This window comes from Apteryx rowi, unplaced genomic scaffold, assembly GCF_003343035.1.
Source record: "Apteryx rowi isolate R43461 unplaced genomic scaffold, aptRow1 scaffold_33, whole genome shotgun sequence".
Lineage (NCBI taxonomy): Eukaryota > Metazoa > Chordata > Aves > Apterygiformes > Apterygidae > Apteryx > Apteryx rowi.
The window spans coordinates 299600-315903 of NW_020449752.1; the positions used below are offsets into that span (position 1 = coordinate 299600).

The 16304-nt window shown below is 43.1% G+C and overlaps 1 long non-coding RNA gene across 8 annotated transcripts in view; it reads right to left on the reverse strand.

Annotated features, from left to right (window-relative positions):
* The window catches only part of LOC112968959, a 165744-nt gene that overhangs the window by 70999 nt on the left and 78441 nt on the right, over window positions 1–16304 (reverse strand). For all 8 annotated transcript variants that reach the window (XR_003254507.1, XR_003254503.1, XR_003254508.1 and 5 more), the window contains one exon: window positions 11228–11389. This is a non-coding gene — a long non-coding RNA (uncharacterized LOC112968959). The remainder of the gene's footprint in view (window positions 1–11227; window positions 11390–16304) is intronic.

The following is a 16304-nucleotide window of genomic DNA, read 5'->3' on the forward strand; positions in this document are numbered from 1 at the left end:
TAAGCAACTACTGGATGTTAGGGCTGGACAAACTCATCTCCGTGGATTTTAAATTTGAGCTTGAATACCAACATTACAGCAGGAATGTATTTAGCAAGGGACACCTAGGGAGATAAGGCAAGAAGGGAGGGAGGGAGGGAAAGGGGGAGGAGATGTAAGTAACAAAGTAAGATGGAAATATGAAAGCATTAAAAAAATGAGAGAGAGAAGAGTGCTAATAACAGAGYTAGAGTCTGTGTTCAGTGAAATCAGGTGGGATTCCGTAGCCTCCACATTTTAAAGGAGAGCCTCCTTAGCCTGTATTCTGTACGTATGTTACCTATATGGTTCTGATAGTTTGAACGGGTTTTTTTCCTCCAAAGCATAATCACATTCAACAAGATAAGCAATTTGTTAAGACAACGTAAAGTTTTGGGTTTAGCAGGGTGGGACAGATTTAATAGCCTGGAGGGAGGGAGGGAGGGAGGGGGGAAAGATGGACGAGCACAGACTCCTTCGGAGAGCTCTGTAAATAGGTGGAACAATTCACAATCCAATAAACCCCGCAGGGAAAGCCTTATCTTTCCTTCCCGCATTGAAAATCCATTCTTCCTTGGCTGCTTGTGGCCAGACAAGTCTCTAATTATTGAAAGAGGCGTACAGTCCGAAAGAGTCCGTACACCATTCAGGTAGTCATCTTAGATTGCTCTTGTCAACAGCAAATCAAAACAGTATTTCAGTTTCTACCACATTATCTTTGCAATGTTTACGGGAAAAGAGTGCTCATGGTTAGAGGCAGAGACAGCTTGCATCATATTCATCTTTTAACTCTAACCACCCAGAAGTTGGATTTCAATTCTAATCTAATTGGTTAGGTGCTTTCTAACACAAATAAAGAGGTACAGGAATCTTAAGGGGGCAAATCAATCCATCCCAAAGCAGAGGGAAATGACAGACGCTAGTGGTTACTCTTCTCAGTAGTACAGAGGCACAGCTCAGTCTAGACACCCGATTTCAGATGGCTAAACTTAGTCAAGAGAAATCTCACTCTCAGAGACGGTTTAAAGAAAAATATATATATTTTTAGTCTATGCCCTTTATGAAGAGGTATGTTTTATGGATGCACAAGAGCCTAACTCCCACTGAAATTATATAAACCGCACCAAGTGGCTTCTCATGCCCTAAACTCACACAACGAGTTTGCAGCTCTGAACCACAGATTCCTGAGAAATGGCCTACTAAGCAGCAGGCTTGGACCTGACCTCTGCAGCACCCTAAAAAGGGGATGTCAGTTGATAAATCTGTGCCGAGTTTAATTGTTGAAAATATCACCTCAACCTGACCAATATATAATCCAACCAATCTGATGAGCCTTCACAATTTTTACCCACAAAACGTCTTTGCTTTGGTAATTATCAATCACCCTTATGCAGAAAGGTTCCTCCAATTTTTTCAACTGCTCAATCCTTTGAGAGACAGATGAATTTTAATGATTTAGGTTATTAACCTAAAGGTTGATCCAGACTGGGAGGAACAGAATAATTTGTTTAATCATTATTATTATTTATAATTATTTAACATAGGGGAGAAAAATATCACCTTAAATGTCATCATGATGCTTTTTAATTGCCTCAGATGAAATTCAGAATAATCATTGCTCCATAAATGTATACAGATCTAATTTTAAATATCCTAAGATGCTGGATATTTATCTGAAAAATGCAAAGAATGTATATTCATTACTGTATAGAGACTTAGAGACAGAAGAGAATTGATCAACCATTTATTGAAAATGAATTCTTTTCCCAATTCACAACCAGGCTGTAATTTGACATGAGGCAGGAAAACAAGCTGAGCTAAGTAATTTCTTCTTATTCATTCATTCCAGAACTTTAGTATGTGTCCTTCATGAAGAGCTATGTTTTATGGCTGCATAAGAACACACTTTTTGGCTATAGTTTGTAACATTTATGTTGTGGATAAGTGTACAGTTATCTGCATTTAGAGTGGTCACACTGTGGGATGCACTGTATACGGGAAATTTCAGTACATGAGAAATATGTACATGGGCCCACATGGGGAGCACGAATACACAGGAAATACGCGTGACTCAGTAGGTCCAAGGGGATTTTTTGAGTACATGTCTCTATGTGGGAGGGAGAGCATGCATGCACACACAAAGTAGTTCTTGAGATGAAGGGCATCTCTCTACATAGGGCTGGCATCACAAGGAAATGAGTAGCATAAAAATGGGGTATGGGAAAGGCTGGTATGTGACAACCGGGGAGGCTGCACATTCATGCTTTATGCACATGCCACAATTTGGTGATGATATAGACAGTATGAGTTACTATCAAATTTAAGAGAAATGGAAACCTTCTATTCTCCACATTGGAAAGAAACTCCTGTAAAAAAGCCTCAGAAAACAACAAACAAAAAAGTATGAATGATCTTTTCATATTTTAAGATGATGGCAAGCGTGGAACATAAAGAGAGGCATGCCAAAGACCCAGCTAGCCCCTAATTCTGACTCTAATGATGAGCTGATGCTTAAGGAGAGAGCATAGGAAAGAAAGGGACAAGCAAGCATTTATAATTCTTCCAACATATCCTCTTCATTTCCAGCACGTGACAATTTAGGGACTTACTGGGCCAGAAAGTTTTTTCCCCCTCTTTTATACTATTCGATAGGTTTTCTCCTTCCATGACTTTGTCTAGTTGGCTTCTTAGATGTACCTATTCTTTTGGCACAACGCTCTGTGGCAATCACTTCCAGAGCCTGGTTATATTCTGGGTGAGAAAGGACAACCTATCTGAAGAAAAGGTGGTGTTTTACCTTAGTTCTGATAGCTGACCTATAGTTTACATAGTCTACAGGACAATCAAACTGAAGTAATTCAGAAATGATGCAGCCAGCCAAGATAGCAACAGAAACAGTGGATATGCAGATAGTATTAAATAAGGATGGTGCATAAGTTTCAGTACAAAGGAGCATTAGGTTATGCCAAATAGACAGGAAAAAGATATTAAGAGAAACAACTTAATACCCTCATCAAAACTCCCAGTTAAAGACAAACTCCGGCACCTTAGTAGACACAGTCAGTGTCTGATCTACCAGCCCTGATCGTATCCCTTTGAGCCCACCCATAAAGTCATATGGAGTCAGGCTCTACAGGACCCAAAAAGGCTAAATTTGTCTGCTGTCAGTTCTCCAAATATATCTTTTTCCATATGGCATAACAGACTGAGGTCTCTGAGCAGCAGGGAGAAAGGGAAGGCAAATCTGGCTCCAGCATGAGGTGGAATAACCCTCAAGATCAGTGGTCCTAGGCTACAGCAGCATGGACAAGGAACAGCTCAAAACATCAAGCTGGGTCAAGCCTCTACTGCTTCAACAACAGCTCTGCCACCAGGCTCCAAGCCAGTGAACACAGACACAGCTGGTATCTTCCAGCCCATCCTGCTCATTCCACATGTGGGAGCRGGAGCCTGGGATTAGTCTGTAACCTTGGTTTCCCTGCAGCAGGACAGTCACCAACACCAGAATGTGCCACCTAACACCACCATATCCACTGGCTGCAAGGATGCACTCGATGACAGCATCTCTGCACTTGACAAAATAGCCTTCTTTCTGACACGCAACCTTCCACAATAAAGAATTAAACAAAAAGAGAGAAAAAGAAATACCAAGCTCCCCGTTAAATTAGTAAAAGGATCCAACTGCCCAGTGCAAGGGGAGGGGATAATGGATCTCAATACAAAAAAGCTCCTGGTTTTGAAGCAATTGCAGTAGGTATCACTATATTTTGCCCTGCTCTGCCTTGTTTGTGCTCCATTTTCCAAGGCTCTCTGTTTTCTGAGCTGAATTAGATCAAGGCCTCCCCATTTCCCATCACATACATGTCTCCATGCCCCTGCTGCTGCTATCAGAGCTGGGGCACAGGCACTCCAAGTGCCTCCGTCTCGGGGAAACATTTGCATTTTCATTGGCACAGGTACAGCATTCAGAATTCTTTCAGGCCAGGCCAATTAAAACAAGCTGAAAACTGCTGAGGGAAGCAGTTTCAGCAAGGATCTGCTTACATTCCCCCTCTGAAAAAAGCAGGGGGCCCACTTTCTGTAACTCTCTCCCTCTCTGCACAGTGTGGGTTTTGCTTTTTGTCTTTTTTTTTCGTTTCTTTTTAAGGTGGAATAACTTCTGCCCTTTGCACAGAGGCTCCAAGAGATGGATGGCAGAACTCGGGAATGTGGCTTCATTTTAAAACTAGAGCTTGGTCTCTAATACTAACTTGAGGCATGGGAAAAAAAACAAAACAAAAAAACCAAAAAAACTGGTAACTCTCCAGATTAAAACACTTTACCTCCCTCGCAAACCTTGCATGGTATTTTCTTAAAAAGGAATAGAGCCACATAATTAGCAATCAGTTGAAGCCTAAGGCCTTTTTTTTTTTTTAAACCACCACAGAGACTATTCAATGCCTACTGGCTCTACTAACACACTCCTATTGCCCTGGTTTTCTTTTTGGACAGCCTCTTTCAAGCCTCAGATGTGTTGTAAATGCATACTGACAGGTTAAAAGACACCATTTTTATTCCCCTGAGGAAAAAAAGATCCCATCCTACTAGTGCTGCTCTATTTTCTATTCATAATCCTTAAGCGCTAGGACGAGGCACAAGGTTCTAGGAATGATGAACCATCTCAGAGTCCCAGGGAAGGACACACAGCTCCAAAGTCAAGTTTCTCCGCGCACACTCTCATCCTTGGAGGCTGCCGAAAACTGCTAATGACAGCAGCCTTACCGTGGCCCAGCTGTACTAGTCATGTTGGACACTCTTCCAAACACCTGCATGCCAGGACCCCGTGTTAAAGACAGCTATGACAGAGAAAGCACCTGCAAACGCCCTTGCATCAACGCACAGTCTGGAGGGAGAAAATGGCTAATCCAGCAGAACAAACCACAGCGTATGGATTTGCATTTGTTTTCATCTCCCAGAATGAGGCTGTGTCAATCTTAGACTCTGGCTGAAATGATTTAAAGCACGTATTGCATGTAAAATTTGGATCCATTTGGAGTAGATCCAAGATTCAAACAACCACAGAATCTAGAGGAATTTCAATCAAAAGTTCTTTCTGCCCAGTTCTACTGAAAATGATCTCACCTTGATAAATAAATATTGAGTCTGTACAGCACCTGCCACAATGTAGTTCGTATCAATGCCTGAGCGCCCAGGAGCTACTACAGTATGACTAGCAACTAAACCATAATGCAGGACTGACATATAATCTGCTCACCTAATCACCACAGCATTACTAATATGTTAATAAGAGAAGTATAAGAGATATAACAGGTGACAGCTGGAGTAAACAGTGAAAGATCTGAGACAACAGAAATACCAAATTTCTTAGATCATCCCTGATAGAAAACAATTCTCTTCTGTTCTTTTCTATTTGCTTTCAGAGCCCTGTTCTAGGAAAGAGCTGGCCCAAGGGACTAGGAAACTAGGACATCATGACTATTCTGGATCAAAATCTTTTCCTTTTTCAAAGGCTGACGGGATGCCCTCTTCAGTGACCTCCAACAGCTCAACTTGTCACCTGCAATACAGGTGACTGCAGGGGCCATATATTGATTTAATTAGGGCAGACAAAGGAAAGACCTAATCAACCCCTAAACTACATGGAGCAGACAACCAGCATCCTGTGCTCCAAGCTCTCTGTTTGGAGAATGGGGGATTATTGATTTTAAAAGGTTGGAACTGATCCTCAACTTTAATAATAATAGATAACAGTATCTTACATTCATCTGGCAACTTTTATGTTGAAGTGTCCTAAAGTACTTGAAAAGACATGCAGCTGTACAGCTCTCCTTCCTGTTGCAGCTCCTCCTCYGAATGGCATCTCTTCTCAGATATCCTGCAGGCCTGAAACAATCCCCATCCCTCTTATCCCCTAACAATATGCTTTTTATTTTTTCAGAAATCTTTCCTATTTTCWTTCCCTTAACAATGAGCTTCATTTGCTCTCCACTTTGATCTATCTCCTCACAGAAAAGCAAACAATGACAAGCAAATGTATATTAAACTATCTTCCGTACAGTGAACTCCTCTCAATGCATAATCAAGACTACATCTGGACTAAGCGGGTGATCTTCAAGGGAAATCCAGGTACCACAGAATATTGCTGTGACTGAGCTGTTCTCATGGATCAAGACTACCACCCACCTGGGACACTTCATTTTTCAGGGGCATTTGCTAAGGGCATCACCCATGTTGGGATTCTCCCAATCAGGCCCTACCAGGCATCTTTTCTTCCTGGCCTCCAGGGGAACAAAAAAAGAGAGAGGGGATCAGGAAACACTCACTTGGTTGTGTCCTGAGCAATTCCCAAGATGCGAATGAGTCTAGGCTTCCTGCTGTCCCCTCAAATATGTTATTTTCCACTCCCACCTTTTTTCCTCCTACTTATCTCCCTCCCCCCTTGCCTTCTGAGGCTGACTGAGTCAACTAGTGCAGATTAGATGCCAAGCAATGCAGGCTCTGCACAAAGATTTGACTCCCACAGACAGGCTAGGGAGATAAAAGCAGTCTAGTCAAACACTGTCCAGAGACAGCGCGCGGAAAGCTGGGCTTCCAGTGCCTCTGACTGGGTGGTGTGGCAGACCAGTGAGATTCCAGCAACTGAACTGCAAGTGCTAGGGGCATAAGCACGAAAGGCATAAGCACTTCTTCTGGTGCCTACGTTTAAATACAAACGAAAACAAAATTTCCAAAGTAACCGCTCTTTGGAGATAACCTCAGCTGCTGGAAACCGAGGTTCAGACTTCCAAGACCTGCTGCTCAGAAGTGCAATAAAATGGCCCTTCTCTTTACACTCTTCTCTTGGGACCTAATATTCCTATTCAGACATTGACAAACAATATGCCAGGTACAATCACTGCAGGAACATTTGTATTCCCTTGCTGTTGATAGTTATATGCACACACACATTTATATAGTGGTAAATACAGAAAACCATTTCACCTGCCATTGAAACCTAAGAATATTTAAAGTGAAAAATGAGGACCATTCAACAGTGCATGTCAACACTATACAAAACCATACGGGACAGGAAGTAAATATTATTGTAGCTATTTGAACCTGCACAGAGAATCTGTGGCCATTTGGAAGGTAATGTCCCACACAAAACGTGGGAAGAACCTACCTCTGTAAGACCTGCCATAACACCACACACTGCGGGTAGACAGACTTGCACGTCTGCAGTCATGCCATTCAGTCTCCTCTTGTAATGCTCTGCTGTCATTTTGCACAGTATCATCTTCCCCGTGAATGATATATAGAACATCATGCATTCGTCAGGGGCAAACAATTCAGTGACAAAGTGCCTGTCCCATCTCCGGACCTCCAAATGACCCTGAATGCAGAGGTACAGAAAAGCTTTCCACATTCATTTGGCCCATCTCTGGTTACACGATAAGAAATGAAGTTGACACAGCAATATAAACATTATTACTGACAACGTTAAGATAGACAGTGGGCATAGGTCAGGGCATAGTATCCAGGGGATACTCTATAACAGTAGCTGTCATATTTATCTCCGACTTCTTCAGAACCAGTTTTAGTAGTTGGAGACAGAGCACACAAAAGGACTATTCAGTGCAATCCATGGCCTGAAATAAAACAGATGCATTGTAGAAGTTTGCAAACTCCCCAGCACAGAAGGCTGGCAGATCTCTGCTCCGTAACTAGGGCCCATCTTCTTGGCAGCATCAGGAACCCTTCCACAGCCCTGGTGCCAGTGGTACTGCTCATGTTGTTTAGAGGAAGGACAGTGTAGAGGGCAAAGCCCTTAGTTTGGCAGTTAACAGGGATGGAGAACTGAACCAAGACCCAGGGGCCACTTGAGTTTTTAAACCCTTCCACCAATTTTGGCTGTTAAGGTTAGGTTTTCCTTTTCTTTTTCCTCCTTTCTGGAAATCACTGAGCAGACCGGGAAAGCATGTGGCAGCAAAAGCCTTCCAACTTACTATTAGTTTTACTCTACGGTAAAAAACCTGAGAAGGTGAAGGTGCAAAGAATTGATATGGAAGTCAGATTTCAGAGACTGCAGTGTGGCCCAAAGCAGTTTTGATGATCTAGTGACAGAGGATACAGCAAGCCAGATATAAGGTCAAGAACTGATCTGAGCAAGGTAAGTTTCATATCTGGAAAGCATAAGGGAACACTCAAATACTTCAGTCAGGACAAAAAGCCATCCCAGGTTTGCAATAAAATTCATACCCACTCTAAGACCAATCCAGAAGGCTTTTGTTCATAGCTGGTATTTCAGGAATGAGTACAACCAAAGGCACCTGGTCTGGTTTTACAGACTGGATCACTTTTGGAAAGGAATCAGATATGATCTGGACAAAAACAATGGAGGCCCAGACACAGAGGCTGCCCTGCGAGAGTATACCAGCTGTCTGCTCAGTTTCAAACCTCTAATCGTATTCTTGGAGAGAAAGCAAGGGGACCTGTTAGGGGTTGCTGAGCTCAGTGCTCGGGGCCAGGTCCAGACGGTGGAGCCAGCGAGCACGAGTCCTCCTCATGCAGAGGCGGCTCCATCGCCTCCGACTTAGATTTCTGGCACCAGAACAGCAGCAAACGAGACTGAGTCTCTGCACAGACACCAAGAGCTGGGAATGAGGCAGAAGGAGATTAAAAACAGTGACGTGAGCGAAGATGAAACACTGGAACTCAGGAGAAGAGCGGCAGGAAGCCTGGCAGTGCCCGGATAGGCAAAGCACCTGCTGGCACTGAACAGAGAGCTACATCTAGCAGGCAATGGGTCCCATCTCAGCCAGCATATATCAGCCTGGCTTCTCGCTGTCAGCCTGGCTGTGCTGCAGTACAACCGTGTTAAGGCCCCGCTCCAGCGCTGATGGCTTGATCCCGCAAACAGAGGCAGTTTGCTGCCTGTATTAATGCTATGTACAGAATGGACAGCAGAGGAATCCAGGTTAGCATTAATGGGAGAACTGCCCCAAAGCAAAATAAATCCTTGGAGAGAAACATATAAGACTACTACCGTTCCCTCTTTCAACTCTTTCCAAATCCTCACCCCTGCTTGCAAACTACTCAACAGCATTCAACCAGCTGGCGTACTGTAAYGCCTGTTCACAAATCATTTCATCAGGACCTGGTGTTCTTCCCCTCTAGTTATTGTAAAGATTGCAAAGTTCCTTGGGCCATAGATTGTCTGTGATGTGTACGTACCACATATTGGCTTAAATTCATCAAAACAAGGTGCAGGCAATTAACTGAGGCCCCCTGTTAACAGCCTAGCCTTCTTAGGCTCGATATGAAATCAGCAGCATTTCTAAAGGTGATTCTTCCCACCTCACTGACTCTTAGGAAATTCTTGAGCAACTAACTTAGGTAGTGGTGTTAAACACCAAGAATGAGGTGGGGAGATTCATCCAGGCTTGTGACATGTGGTTCTGATCTCTATATCGAGCCTCTTGTTGCTGTCACTGAGTGCTAAAAGGCCCAATGTGGCTCATACAAATTCCCCCTCTTGTAAGGGKTTTTTGTCAGCTCCTCATAATCTTAAAAAAAAACTTTAAGTGCTGAGAGGCTTTGTCAGCTCCTCACAGTCTTAAAAAAAAAATTAAAAGCCTTTAAGTGCTGGGAGGCACCCTGGTTTCTAATTAGGCTCGGTCAGATTTTGTGGTCTCACAGGCATATTTAGTCAGTTAACCTGGCTAGCTTCAAACACATGTATCTGAGATCAGTTTTTCCACTTAGAAGATAACCTCTACAGTTTCCTCCCCTTCGGATAAGCTTAAGAAGAAAAGAAAATGAAGTAATGTCCTTGCCACCATACACACATATGGTTCTGTCTCCCACCTCCACAACAGCTCCCAAACCAGAACACTTCATACAGAGATCTTGCATCTTCCTCTACAGCCACATTCTAAAGCCTGCATGGCAACATCCCGAATCCGTGCCTTTTTAGGCCTCTCCCAAATTGGAAGCATTACGCTCTGCCCTGAGCTCTCCCTGTGATCAGCAGACAGAGACGGACACTTTCAGAGCACAATTCAATCTGCCTGAAGTCTGAGTTGCCTTCTGCAGCAGCTTATTTCTTTCCATTGACCCCGAAGGTATCCCAGCAAGCCTAAGACTGTAACTTAGGTCACCCAGGCACACGCCTAATGTTAGACAGAACAAAATTATGACTTTTACAAAGAGTACAAGAAAGATAGAGAATGAGAATTGCTCCAGAGAATTTACACTATAAAGCTCTATGTGCCTAAAAAGTTGTCAGGCTCAAAGCAGGCCACAAATATGAGGCATGAACGGTTTATACTGGCACCTGGTCTTCTCAGCAGCTGAATATGCATAACCCATGTTGAAGTCAAGTAAAGGAAAGAGCAAAGCACCAAGAAGCTATGACAAAACTGAGTCCTGGTTATGGGAACTGTAAGGAACTTAAAACATCAGAGCAGGAGAGTGAGTAATTTTTTTCATTTTTCCTCTGTCTAAGGTTGGCAATCTCTATACTTCGCTTTGGATTTTCACTGGGAAGGTCAAATCCCAACTGCCGAATTAGGGCTTCTGTAAACAGTCATAGTTTCTTCTGAAGCCACCAGAGACATAGGTTTGCACCAGTTGCAGATCCAGCCCAATTTGAAACTCTTTCAAAAAAAGTAAATTGCATCCAATTGCTTAGGAACAGCCCCAGATACTTCACTGCACATTCCTGGCATCCAAACACAGAAATCAAAGCACAGGATACTTCACAGGGTGAATTAGAGAGCAAAAAAACCCCCAAGATTTCTAAGCCATTACAAATGATTTCAATAAGCTCCTATTCATTACAGTTATTATCAGTATTATTTGTATTTTCAGAGCTCTCAAAGTGTTCTCAGCACTTTCCAAACACCAAGGAAGTCAGAATCACAGCTTTTTCTACACAACCTACCCATACAGGTTCATGCAAAAACCCAAGTGCCATCCAAAAGAGCAGAAAATCCAAATTTGACTCAGTCTGCCTCATTAGAAAGTACTTTCTGGGACACTTCCTTTTCATCTGCTGTTTCCTTACTAGAAAACATTCAATTTAATACAATTTTTAAAGCCATTCAAGTCTTACAGCTGTGTAATCCCTTTCTGATACAAGTGAATTTTAATTGTGCCTTTTTTTTTTAAAACACATCACTTAAATCTATATGCAGGGCCTGATTCAGTTATCACAGATACTACTCACAGAACTCTGGCAGTGACTCCAGGGAAGAGGTACTGATCCTCAATGGTAGTGATATGTGCAACGTACAGCACAGGTGTTGCTTTTGAACACAACTTTAACCTCGTCTCAGTGATGCCTCCTTTGTGGTGGCATTCTCTTCTCATTCAGCTGCCAAAAGGAGATCTAAAAGGAATATAATAAACATCCGTCATTTAAGGCTTTTTTTTCCTGCTAAGCATCCAAAAACATATCTTTGATAAACAAACAAAGCAAAACATTTGGCCTGAACCAAATCCTGGCTTCAAACAAATCTGGATAAGAAATTTGTGGTTGAGATCTGTCATACTACATCAAGTAAAGTAAATCTACCTCAGATGTGTCCGTTACCGTGATATCTGGACCGCAGACAGTATGGTGTGTTGGGTAATGTCTTTGGACGTGATTCTGGATGTGGCCTGAGGGTATGTCTGAACAGTGGGGGCAGGGACACCCGAATTGTGTCAGAGGACGCTAGTCCAGATCTAGAAACACTGAGCAGCACAGAGTAAGATGCACTTGAGCTGGTTTTACATGAGCAAGCCAGCTTTCAGGATCAGAGCATCTGCGTGACACTGTGCCATGAATAACTAAAGGCAGCACTGCCTTGGGGATCTGTTTCTCCCCAAGGTCATGCCTTCAAGCCTGGAAACATCTCACCTAACTTTAGGGACCTGCCTGAGGGTGCCTCAACTGAAAGACGTCCCTAAGGCACTCACACAATCAACTACCTTTAGAGACGCTTACCTCTCACCATCAGCTACAATATGTTAGGGCACTCAGAGCTGAAAGGTCTAAGCTAGTCAGTGCCTGAAGTCAGTGCCTCAGATGTAGCTCGTCCTTTGAGCATGGTTATCCTGACTGCTGTTTCATTCACACCTAGAAATGCAACACCTTGGAGAGTCTGCATCACAACCCAGGCTTTCCAAACAGCATTATCTACAGAGCCATAAGGACACGTGCATTACTTCAGTTCTCATACAGCCTATCTTTCCTTCCCATAGATTTTCCATTGCTCTTCAAACTTCCAGGAAATACAAGGGATTTTTTGTGGCATGCGGGACTCAGGGGCAAGACATACTGCTAAAATGGAAGAGGGTGAAAGGCCGCTGAACTCCAAATGGGCTGCCTTGTCTTTGTAGTTTCCACTGAGCTCAAATTTTGCCTAAAAGAGATTAATTAACATTGGACAACCCCACAGCAATTTCTCATCAGCTCTGGAGTAGAGGAGCCCATCACTATGGTGATACAACATTAAAGGGCTGGGCTCAAAATGTTTTCTTGGCAGAAAGATGCACGCACAAGGCCAGAACGCGAGATCCCGGGTGAGCTGGTTGTAACTATTGTGGAGATGCTCCAGCCTTACCCTGGTGTCCCTGAGATCAGATCCTGGCCTGCAGCCTTTAAGGAGAGCTCCATCCTGTCGTGCAGATGGTTTGCGTTCTAATTTGGAGGGGCTGAATGACTTTTGAAACCTTTGATTCCTGACTGATGTATTCACTTCAGGAGACACAAAAGTACAAAATCTCAGCATGGAGTGATTCTCCTTCTTTCTTTTTCTTTCCTCCCCCTTCCCCCTCCCTTGTCTTTTCTTTTATTCTCTCCCTGGACAATTTTATAATTTTGGCATGTGGCCAGCATGTCTGTCCTTATTAGCTTATGCTGGCTGTGAAACACCTGCAGCCCATTATAGGCAGGAGGATGAAAAAACAGATTGTCATAGGTAAAGTAATGACCACTTATTCCTTTGTTTTAACATATTAAAAGGACAATCTGTAAGGAAAAACATAAAAGGCAGGGAGTGGGGGGCGGATGGGGTTTTACCATCATGTCTGCCCTTGACTGGAATCAACTGGAGGAACTGGGTCAGATCTTTACCTGATAAGCGACTCCAATAAATAGTTGTCACTTTACACCAGCCAAGGTTCCAGTTCATTCACTACAGTAAGCACTTGCTGCATTTGAATAGTGTCTTGCACACCTTTTTTTGAGTTACGCCTTTAGTATGAACTAAACAGGGATTAGGAAGAAACTTCCCTCTCAGCAGGTTATAACTAGACTGCCTACTGGTATATCTCTCTAATATCCCAGCTGCTACTGGCTGTAAACAGTGCCAGACTCAACAGAGCCTCCATAATGGCAGGGCAAAAGGAGCATAGTATGGGACAGATACGTCCGAGTCCCACCGGCCACTGCCATCAACCAGAAGGACTGCACATCCAAAACAGTGACTGGGGTATAGGGTAAGGATGCAGAAGCTGTATGCGGAATATCATTGGAGCTCTTGGCTCTGGAGATATGCATAACCTTTTACAGTAAATACACAAGTTTCCATGATCTAGGTACACAATGATGCTCGTAAGCAAATCTTTCTGACTATTCACCAGTGAAAGGCAGTATTTGCTCCCACATCTCCCAATCTACAGCACTCCATCTTACCCCAAAGGCCAGCTAACTGTACTTCTGCAGGACTATCCATCCAGAGAAGGAATGTGCCCTATTTATGATTACCAAATCCTACTTCAGTCCTCCTTCAGCATTGCGTTGGTATATAAAGATGGCTATTACTCAGTTAAGGTAGCTGGTACCTGCTGAGGTGTTGACAGCGAAGAGATCAACATGTCCTTCAGATACCTTATTATTTAGCAGTGTCATACCATAAATATACCTGGAGTGAAGGAAAGGCCACAACCAACCTCCTGGTATAGATGCCTAAGCAAAGGTGCATGCCTCCACCTACGAGATGCCAGAGAGTTAGGGTCTGGCAGGACAGCTAGCAGATCATGATTTTTAACTTTGACAACATAGCAGGCAGCCTAAATGAAGCTCCAAGAGTTCTGCTACTGAAAGTAGATTCACTCTCCAAGGACAAGATAGTATTTCAATCCCAACAGCCCACTCAGTGAAAACGCCACAGTTGGGATGTCAAGAGACCCAGGGTTCCTTCCAAAACTTTGCTGTGTTTTAATCAAACTTCCTTGTCTAGCTGCAAGGCAGTCGAGACATTTACTCCAGCAGCTGACGTTTTTATTTCTGCATCAAATGGAATGCAGCGATTTTAAAAAAAAGGAGGAAGGGAAAAAAAAATTATTGTCACCACAAGAGACTGCCAAATATTCCCACTGCTGTCCTGGAGCATGGAAACACAAGTCTGTTGTTGCACACAGGTTTGACTATTTGCATTTTTAATAATTCAAGAGTTTAATTAGTATCATGGCCTTAATCAGAGGCTGAAAATACAGCTGAAGTCATCAGAGCTTAATTAGTTTTTTTTAAAAAAATCTGCAGTCTGAGAATATCTCTGCTAACATGAAGGTAAAGGGCCTCTGGGGTTTCTGGAAAAAGAGAAAGATGGGGACTTGGATTCATTCAAGGGTGGCAGGAACATTGCTGTCTAGTTTGAGAAAGACCAACAATGGAGCAACATAGTTCCAAGACTGACTCTCTTTTTTCTTAAAACGGATCAGTGACCAAAGAATATGTGCAACTGCAACTTAGGAGACGGAATTCTTCTTCCTGCCTCCGCCACTCATTTGCTATATGTCCTTTGGCAAGTGAAAAGGGATTATTCAAGGGCTAAGAATGCCTAGCTGCAGTGTTATTCAATGGAAAATTGGGGTCAAAGATTTCCGAAAAAAAGAGTATACCAGGAAAAAGAAACATTGGCCAAAAATGCTCTATGCTTCAATTTCTACCTCAGTGAAGTGGACTGACTCCTCCCACTGCTTGTAAGGCTTAACTTTCGACAAGTATTTCACAATCCTCAAACTATCCTCTGACATGCTTTTGCAGGTCTGCACAGAGCACTTGAAGGTGGCAGCTGCTGCTCACTGTCTGTCATGGTGGAAGATGTTACATGCATATCCCAAATCCACTTCTGGACAGTATCAGACCTATTAGCTAGAATCACCACACTGGGCCTCGTGGTGAGGAGCAGTAACTCCTCTCAGGCATCCCAGGGAGATCTTCAAGAGCAGACTGGTCTCAGATGACATTCTAACTCACTCAGTAAGTTAAAACTCAGTTTCTAAGGCCCTGAAATACTTGTAGTTTTCCAACTGCCACTGCCCTCTACCAGTTTATCATACATGTGGCCTCTGTCTGGCCTTAGCTTGATGATTTAGGGTTCACATCAGCTTTTACTTGTTGTTTCTGATTTCCTGGACCAGTACATCTCAGAATAATTCGAAATCCCAAAACAATACTAGGTCAAACCAGTGGGCTTCTCCTGGATTCCCCTATGAATTGTTCTACATCTTTCTTTATCCGGACTCAGAAAAACCTGCTCAGATTGAAGAGAACCTCTCACATAAACCCAGGTTTGTCCCATAAGCCATATCTGAAATATACTATTCTTAGCAAGATCATCACCAAGTTTCACTGGCTCTTCAGCCAAGTCAGCAGGAACACAGTCCTAAAGAAGCCTTTATGTAGCATTAACTACATACAGCCAGCAAAACCATCATTTAGTAGTCAAACCACAGAACCTGCCCCATGTCAGAGTTAACACTGATCCCTTGCAGTTCAAAATGGATGGCACAGCACAGGAGATCTGGCGCTGCTTCCCTTCCTGAGCACTGGATGTGGCCTCAGGGGGAGTTATCACAGATTTGGGCTGAGGGAATCTGAACCCCTGGCAACAGCCATCCATTTACTCACCAGACAGATTGATAGCATTGTACAGGACATCCTGGATGAACTTTTTCAAACAATACGTGATTTAATGGTGGGATTCATCACCACCCAGTGCTGTGGAGGCCAAATATATAAACAGGTTCAAAAATGGACTAGCAAAATTCATGGAAGATAGGTCAATCACAGACAATTAAATATGGTAGTCCGGATGCAACTTCCAGTTCAGGAAGTCAGTCAGTCTAATGCCCTTCCACCTCTGATTTACCTGCAAAAGCAAGCCAGAAAAATTCTCCCTATGGCAGAATTGTCCCTTGGCTCCAAGTATTAACTAGAATCACAATACATTTTTTTTTGGCAGGGGGAGGGGGTTACATTTTCTTTCAGTAATGATATTACAGCATGCTATTTATCTCCCTCTGCAGCTTCT